This window comes from Triticum urartu, chromosome 2 (genome assembly GCF_003073215.2).
Source record: "Triticum urartu cultivar G1812 chromosome 2, Tu2.1, whole genome shotgun sequence".
Lineage (NCBI taxonomy): Eukaryota > Viridiplantae > Streptophyta > Magnoliopsida > Poales > Poaceae > Triticum > Triticum urartu.
Window position 1 is genome coordinate 700428586 of NC_053023.1, and position 9214 is coordinate 700437799.

General features: G+C 44.7%; 1 pseudogene; it reads right to left on the reverse strand.

The window, feature by feature from the left end:
* Positions 1-205: 205 nt before the first annotated feature.
* The window catches only part of LOC125538016, a 15476-nt pseudogene continuing 6467 nt past the window's right edge, over positions 206-9214 (reverse strand).

A 9214-nucleotide genomic window follows, 5' to 3' on the forward strand; every position in this document is an offset into this window, starting at 1 on the left:
CAACAAAAAAAAATCTGAAGGCACTATACATTTAGTACGGCATATTGAGTTGCAGGGCAGGGGTAGGGGTGAGGACGGTCCCCCTATGTTAATCACAACTTTTATTATATAATAAACTCATATACAAGTTATTGTAAATAACCACACAAAAAATCAGTTCACGGAGAGCAAACATAAAGTATACAATTATGTTGTACTAAGATCTCTAACGTCCATCAACTGTTGTGATACTCACTGCATTCACTGAATTTGTTGTAATCTCCCTTCCTTCATCGTCTGCGTAAGTACTTAGAGCAAAATATACAGGTTGCTTTGGAGCGGGAGCAGTGCACTTCCATTCTCCAACATAAAAGTAACTGATGCCATGAGTGGCCTATCATTCGGACAGTCTTGAACGCACAGGAGTCCGACATGGATACACCATAGAACTTCATCAAGTGAACAACTCTCAGTAACTGAAGAGTGCACCAGTTCTGTTGCTTTTCCATCTTCCCATAGTCTCCATGCCTAAGCCAACAGAACCAACTTATGATCAAGTTACTATGTTTGATATATTGAGATTCTAAGAATTTATCTATACTTACATAAGCTGTAAGGCTGACAAAGTTCATTACGAGTTGCTGGGAGGTGATCTTCAATCCACTTATAATCTCCAAGAGGAGAACACCGAAGCTATAGGTGTCCGATTTTATAGAAAAGGCACCTCCCATCACATATTCAGGCGACATGTAAGCACTGTTTTAGACAATTCAGCAAGAGGTGCATAATTTGGGATAAACTAGACAACAGAAATTAGAACCTTGAGATGTAGCTACTGCATTGAATAACTTACTATGTCCCAACAACCCGGGTAGTGTTTGCCTCTTGTTTGTTTCCACCAAAGATCCTCGCCATACCGAAGTCTGATATTTTGGGAGTCATTTCGGAATCCAACAAGATGTTGCTTGGTTTGAGATCTCTGTGAATTATAGTTAATCTTGAATCTTGGTGGAGGTAAAGAAGCCCTCTCGCTACCCCTTTAATTATTTTGAAGCGTGTGGGCCAATCAAGCACATATTGTCTTGTATCATCTGCAAAGATGAATGAAATACATCATTAGTACTGAGTGATGTTCTTTTGGTAAATCAAAAACATGTAATATGCATCAGAAGTCTGAACATACCAAAGAGAAATGTGTCCAAGCTTTTGTTAGGTAAGTATTCATAGATAAGTAACCTCTCATCTCCATAAACACAACAACCAAGAAGTCTAACAAGATTTCTGTGTTGCAATTTCGCAATTAGAATTATTTCATTTTTGAACTCCTCTATCCCTTGGGCAGAACCCTTACTAAGCCTTTTGATAGCAACTTCTTTGTCACCTTGCAACAGTCCCTACATGTTTGCATCATGCTGAATTGTTAAACAATGAAAGCAGTTGTTTCCACAAATAAAATTATTCTTCAAAAACAGAGCACGTGCTACTATAACTGTGGGTGCAAGGCTTTCTGCTACCTTGTAAACTTTACCAAAACCTCCACTTCCAATTTGGTTAAATTCAGAGAAATTATCCGTTTCAGCAGCAATATCTTCGAAGCTAACAAATGGAAACTCGACATGTTCACCACCCATTTCACTGGACGAGCTAAGGTATCCTAGCATCAGCCCCTTGTGTATTTCCTTCTTCTGCCATGTGATTGCTAAAGATTAATACTTTTGTTATTAACACTCATAAAATGAAGTAGAATTTTGAAAATAAGGGTCGTTTTTCAGTCTACCTCTGTATTTGCATATGCTGACAAGGGCTATACATGCAAGTATCAGCACGCATGCCATGGTTGGTAGTACAATCTTTACCAATTTGTTATTCTTTTGAACTGCAAAATGGAAAGTTTGCCCATCGCTAATTTACAGCCATGAGAGAACCATGGATCGAATAAAGTGCTACACATAACCCTCTAGAATTACTGCTATGCTTATGGTAAAAAGAGATCTATCGATTACGCTTGCACCAAAGTAGTTGGATGCAAAAAAAGTATTTGCCCATTACTGCTATACGATTAAATTTTGGTGTTTATCTGACAACATTAAGTGCCATGCTAATATAAGGCTAGAAGCTAGAATAAGTTGGTGCACACCAGGAGAGTTGGCAAGCCGGAGGTACAGGTTCTCGCCATGGTCGCTAAACTTTCCTGTGTCGATAAGCTAACCTGTCCAAACCAAGCACCGTGACTGGTCGGCCATAGCACCATTAGTGCTAAAGTAGGCTGTACACAAGCAATTGTTGCTGCACTCAGTCATGCACTAGCCAAAGCTTCTGTTGTGGACACGTAAAAATTTTTCAGGGACCATCATCCTAGGTAAGGTCACGAAATGACTTCGCTTGCTGCATTTCAGCTCTTCGATTCTTCTACATCCGCTTGAAAAGTTAGGACCAGAGGGCTCAAACCCATCGAGGCAACGACAGACAGCCGCCGTGTAGTCACAATAGCTGAACGGGCCACATGAAGCGTAGATGTCACAGCTAGCAGGGGGTGCGGTGATGGTAGTCCAAAATGAGCGGTTGTTCAATCTCAGAATCAACACACCCATGTAGTCGAGCGTAAGATGTGCATACTGTGAGCCATCAGAGACTCTAAAATCATAATAGAACCCATCCCCTGTGCTAACAATGGCTTCATACAAGACAGTATTCTGGTATATGTTGCCAACCGCCATGTTACCATTGAAGATAGAGAGGCAGCGGTAGGGCCTTGTCCCATTCCAAATGAAAAACTGAAGGTCAGAGCTAGGATCAAGGCTCATAGAAAAGACTCCAGTTGACATGTCATTGAGGCCCTTAGAAGCAATCAGGCGCCAAACGACATGGCCCTTCTTGCTCAATACAATACTGCCTGGGGGGGGGGGGGGGGGGGGGGGGGGGGGGGGCGTGTCCGTCGGGTGATCAAAACTCTGCCCATGCTGTTGTTCTTCACGGCCCAATGAGTGCGACCTTGGGAGTCCGACAACACCATGTCAGAACTGTTGGTGATGACGAGCGTCGGAGACGAAGCGGCGGCGATTGGATCATCGCGCTTGGCGGTCCATACAACGGTGCGGCCGGGCATGTTGTGGTACCATATGCCAAGGTACAAGCTCGTGTTGGAGCCATCCGGGGAGAAGAAGCCGAGTGCGAAGTCCCCGCCCTTGGAGACGATGGTGTTGCCGGGGGAAAGCCATCCGGAGAGAAGGAGCGCTCGTTAACTAGTTGCTCCCTCGGGAGCCTCGCAACAATCAGCGTCACTTGGCGCGCTCTCAGCCATTCGCCACGTGTCGCGTTCTGGACGCTTCCTTCGGATTTTGTTTTTTTTTCGCACGGGTTTTTGGCTTTTTAAATAGTTTTTTTCCGGGTTATTTTTATGTTTTAGTTTTTCCCCGGTCTTCCTTAGCTTTTTGATCAAAAAAATTTTAAAAAAAATTTGCGCGAAAAAAACGCGTTTTCTTTTTTTTCTTTCACGAAAGTCACGGTTTTTTTTCGTGAGAGGCACGCTTGTGCTTTAGTAAGAGTCACGACCGTGTCTTTTGGAAACGGAAAAAAACGCATTTTTTGTTTTTTTCTTTCGCGAGAGTCACGGTTTTGCTTCCGTGAGAGGCACGGTTGTGCTTTCGCGAGAGTCACGGCCGTGCTTCTCGGAAAGGGAAAAACAAAACGCGTTTTCTATCTTTTTTCTTTCGCGAGAGTCACGATTTTGCTTCCGTGAGAGGCACGGTTGTGCTTTCACGAGAGTCACGGCCGTGCCTCTCAGAAAGGGAAAAACACATTTTCTGTTTTTTTTTCTTTTATGAGAGTCACGGTTTTGCTTCCGTGAGAGGCACGGTTGTGCTTTCACGAGAGTCACGGCCGTGCCTCTCGGAAACGGAAAAAACGCGTTTTCTATTTTTTTTTCTTCCACGAGAGGCACGGGTGTGCCTCTTTCGGAAGGGGAAAACACGTGCTCTCGGTTCGGTTTTTTCGCCTGGTTTTTTTCGTGAAAAAAAGATTGTCAAAAACCTATTAACATGGGATCTAGTTTTGAAGATCTTGACGCGAGGAATCCAATAGGGAAAACGGTTCGAGATTTGGACGCTAGTAGGCCTTTGGCCCAAAGCCCAACTAAAATTATGAAATTCTCTTGGCTCATTCATGCACACATGTGAGTGGAGTGAGTGAGGTTAAAGTTTAGTCCCACCCCGGAAGTTGAGAGAGAGTTGCGCCTCTTTATAAGGTGAGCTCTTCTACCACATGTATGAGCATGAGAAGAGGAGACCTACACGCGCGCTCCTCCTCGCTTGCCTCGCCTCGTCACGACGCGCGGCGCCGCGCCGCGCCGCGCCGCGCCACGGGTTGCGGGATTGAGCCAAGCCGAGGACAGAGCTATGCACGTTGTCTATATTTTTGCTGCTCGGGAAAAATTAATGAGTCATTAATTAATAATTAATGCACGCGTTAATTACTGAACCGTTTCCGATTCTTTTGGGTCGAGACGACTCGGACGTGGGGTTTACTCCCACGACCTACCCGGCCCGCACTATATAGTCAGGCAGACGTCTACCCTAGCCGCCGCCGCTTCATATGGTTTCTCACCACCGTTCCAGATCATTGCGCCGCCAAACAAGTCTTCTCCATCCCTCCTTTCGGCGTGCACCGGGAGAAGGGACAGCAGGCCTCCGGAACCCCGCCTCTCGTGATCCTGAATGGGAGAGGGGCGATCAGGTTTTTGGGGAGCGCACTCGCGCGACTGCTGGCAGCAACGACTTCACGAACGACGACTTCTTCCCCGACCTCAGCAACCTCATCCTCGACGACATGGGCGACAACGTCAACGCCGGCCGTGCTGCTCCCGCTGCACCGTATGTATTCTATCCTTCCTGTTCGAGATCGTGGTAGAATTCATGTTTCTAGTATGTGCCCTAGATGTGATCTGTTCATCTGCTATGCTAGTTCGCATGATTAGTTTAATCTCTGCTACTGTAGTCATGATTTATCTTCTAATTATTCGGATTAAATCTCGTAGTAACTTGCTCATATTTCCAACAATCCAAAAATCTGATTATAGGCAATTTACTCCGAGTGGTTTTACTGCGCATCTGAAGCCGCCTGCCTTTAAGGGGGCGCAATATAAGAGGTGGCGCACGAGAGCAGTCTACTGGTTTCAGACCATGGGCTGCTATGACGCCATCAAGGGCAAGCCTGAGGGCGATCTTAATCCAGCACAGCTGGAAGCTTTCGAGAAGATCGATACCCTCTTTAAAGGCGCTCTTCTGAGTGTTCTTGATGACTCCATTCTGGATTCGTATATGTCGTTTGACAACGGTAAGGACATGTGGGCTGTGCTCGAGGCCAAGTTTGGTGCCTCGGACGCCGGCAGCGAGTTGTACGTCATGGAGCAATTCTATGACTACAAGATGACTGATGAGCGCCCTGTTGTACAGCAGGCTCATGAGATACAGTCGCTCGCAAAAGAACTTGAGTACTTCAAGTGTGTGTTGCCGGACAAATTTGTTGCCGGAGGCATCATTGCCAAGCTTCCACCTTCGTGGAACAATTTTGCTACTTCCCTGAAACACAAGAGACAGGAGTTTTCCGTTGCGGATCTCATTGGTACTCTTGATGTTGAAGAGAAGGCGAGAGCAAAGGACACACGTGCTCGAGTTGCTGAGGGAGGTTCTAGTGCCCACATGGTACAGAAGAAGAACTCCCAGCCCAACAAGTTCAAAAACAATAAGAACAAAACTCAGGGTAAAGGCAAGTTTGATACAAAGAACAAGCCATCACATTCTACCAACTTCAAGAAGAATTTTCATAAGAAGGGGAAGGGACTTTGCCATGTCTGCGGTGATCCTAATCGCTGGGCTCCGAAGTGTCCTAACCGCTTTGAGGAGCGCGAACATGAGAAGAGCGGCAAGTCCGCTAACGTTGTCATCGGTGATATTGATATGAAGGAATCAGGCAAACATGGACTTCACCCTGCTGATGGGGAACGGGTCACATGCCATCGTTCAAGGTGTTGGTACAGTCGATCTGAAGTTTATTTCGGGGAAGACTGTGCGTCTGAAGAACGTTCATCATGTGTCGTCCATAAATAAAAATCTCGTTAGTGGTTCTCGTTTATGTCGAGATGATTTTAAGTTGGTTTTCGAATCCAATAAAGTTGTAATTTCTAAGTATGGACAATTTGTTGGAAAAGGCTATGAGAGCGGAGGCTTGTTCCGCCTGTCTTTGTCAGATATTTGCACTAAAGTTATTAATAATGTTTGCCACAACAATGAGTCTGATATTTGGCATTCACGACTTTGTCACATTAACTTTGGTTGCATGACACGGCTAGCCAATATGAATTTAATTCCGAAAATCTCTACTGTCAAAGGCTCTAAGTGCCAAGTATGTGTGCAAGCTAAGCAACCTCGCAAGTCCCATAAGACTGCAGAGGCAAGAGACTTGGCACCACTAGAGCTTATACATTCTGATCTTTGTGAGATGAATGGCGTGTTGACAAAAGGTGGAAAGAGATACTTCATGACGTTGATTGATGACTCTACTAGATATTGTTATGTGTATCTCCTCAAAAGATGAGGCTTTAACTTTCTTCAAAAATTATAAAGCTGAGGCAGAGAACCAACTTGATCGAAAAATTAAACGGCTTAGGTCCGATCGTGGTGGAGAGTATTTTCCCAATGAATTTGATTTGTTTTGTGCGGAACATGGTATAATCCATGAGAGGACGCCTCCCTACTCACCTCAGTCAAATGGGGTAGCCGAAAGAAAGAACCGAACTCTAACTGATATGGTTAACACCATGTTAGACACATCGGGTCTTTCCAAGGAATGGTGGGGGGAGGCGCTAATGACTGCGTGTCATGTCCTAAACCGAGTTCCCACAAAGCATAAGACCATGACTCCGTTTGAGGAATGGGAAAGGAAAAGATCGAAAGTCTCTTACCTACGTAGTTGGAGTTGTTTGGCGAAAGTCAATATACCAATGCCCAAGAAGCGCAAGTTTGGACCAAAAACCGTGGATTGTGTTCTTCTGGGCTATGCTTTTCATAGCATCGGCTATAGATTTTTGATAATAAAATCTGAGGTATCCGACATGCATGTTGGTACGATTATGGAGTCGAATGATGCAACTTTCTTTGAGGACATATTTCCTATGAAGGATATGTCGAGTTCATCAAATCAGGAGATACCCACTCCATCTAGTGAGGAATTCACTGTAATTCCTGAACCCACCATTGCGATGGAACACGTTGAGAATCCTGTTGAGGGTGACAATGAAACTCATGTGAGGAGTAAGAGATACAGGACTGCAAAGTCTTTTGGTGATGATTTCATTGTGTGCCTTGTGGATGACACACCTAGGACTATTTCAGAAGCCTATGCATCTCCTGATGCTGACTACTGAAAGGAAGCTGTACGTAGCGAGATGGATTCCATCTTAGCTAACGGTACCTGGGAGATCACTGACCGTCCTTATGGGTGCAAACCTGTAGGATGTAAGTGGGTGTTCAAGAAGAAGCTTAGACCTGATGGTACGATTGAAAAGTACAGGGCACGGCTTGTGGCCAATGGTTATACCCAGAAAGAAGGTGAAGACTTTTTTGATACTTACTCACCCGTGGCTAGACTGACCACAATTCGGGTGCTACTATCACTGGCTGCCTCACATGGTCTTCTCGTTCATCAAATGGACGTTAAGACAACTTTCCTCAATGGAGAGCTGAAGGAGGAAATTTACATGGATCAGCCAGATGGTTTTGTAGTACCTGGTCAGGAAGGAAAGGTGTGCAAGTTATTAAAGTCTTTATATGGCCTTAAACAAGCTCCTAAGGAGTGGCATGAGAAGTTCGAAAGAACATTAACTGCTGTCGGCTTTGTAGTAAACAATGGTGACAAGTGCGTGTACTATCGCTATGGTGGGGGCGAAGGAGTTATTCTTTGTTTGTATGTCGACGACATACTGATCTTTGGAACCAAACTTGATTTAATCAAGGAGGTTAAGGATTTCTTATCTCGCTGTTTTGAGATGAAGGATCTAGGAGTAGCTGATGTTATCTTAAACATCAAGCTGTTGAGAGATGAGAATTGTGGGATCACACTGCTTCAGTCTCACTATGTGGAAAAGGTCTTGAGTCGTTTTGGGTATAGCGACTGCACGCCTTCTCCAACTCCATATGATGCTAGTGTGTTGCTTCGAAAGAACCGGCGGATTGCTAGAGATCAACTGAGGTATTCTCAGATTATTGGCTCGCTTATATATTTGGCGAGTGCCACGAGGCCTGACATCTCTTTTGCTGTGAGCAAGCTGAGTCGGTTTGTGCCAAAACCGGGAAATGATCATTGGCATGCGCTTGAGAGAGTTATGCGCTATTTGAAAGGCACCGCGAGCTATGGGATTCACTACACCGGGTATCCAAGGGTACTGGAGGGTTATAGTGACTCAAACTGGATATCTGATGCTGATGAGATTAAGGCCATAAATGGTTATGTTTTTACACTTGGTGATGGCGCTGTTTCCTGAAAGTCTTGTAAGCAGACCATCTTAATGAGGTCAACTATGGAAGCAGAACTCACAGCATTAGATACTGCCACTGTTGAAACAGAGTGGCTTCGTGAACTCTTGATGGACTTACCTATGGTTGAAAAACCAATACCCCCTATCCTGATGAATTGTGATAATCAAACTGTGATCGTCAAGATAAACAGTTCAAAGGACAATATGAAGTCCTCAAGGCATGTGAAGAGGAGACTGAAATCTGTCAGAAAATTGAGGAACTCCGGAGTTATTACGTTGGATTATATCCAAACGTCGAAAAATTTGACAGATCCCTTCACAAAGGGTCTATCACGTAATGTGATAGATAATGCATCGATGGATATGGGTCTGAGACCCACCGCATGAGTTGTCCATAATGGTAACCCACTCTATGTGATCGGAGATCCCGTGAAGTAGAAGTGGGAGACAAGCTGTTGGTCAGCTTGGAGGAGAGTATCCGTATATTACCTATCCCACTCCATGAAGATGCAATACTCTCCTGATCTGCATGGCAGGTTGATACTTATTTTAATGTGTTTCAAGTGGCTTATTCGGGTAAGCAAAGATGTTGTCCCGCAGAACATCTTATGAGGAACACACCTATATAAATTTGACTGTTAACGTTGCAGTCTGTGAGAATTGGGTGTTCTCTAATAAATTCATGAAAAGGCCCTGGAGTATGAC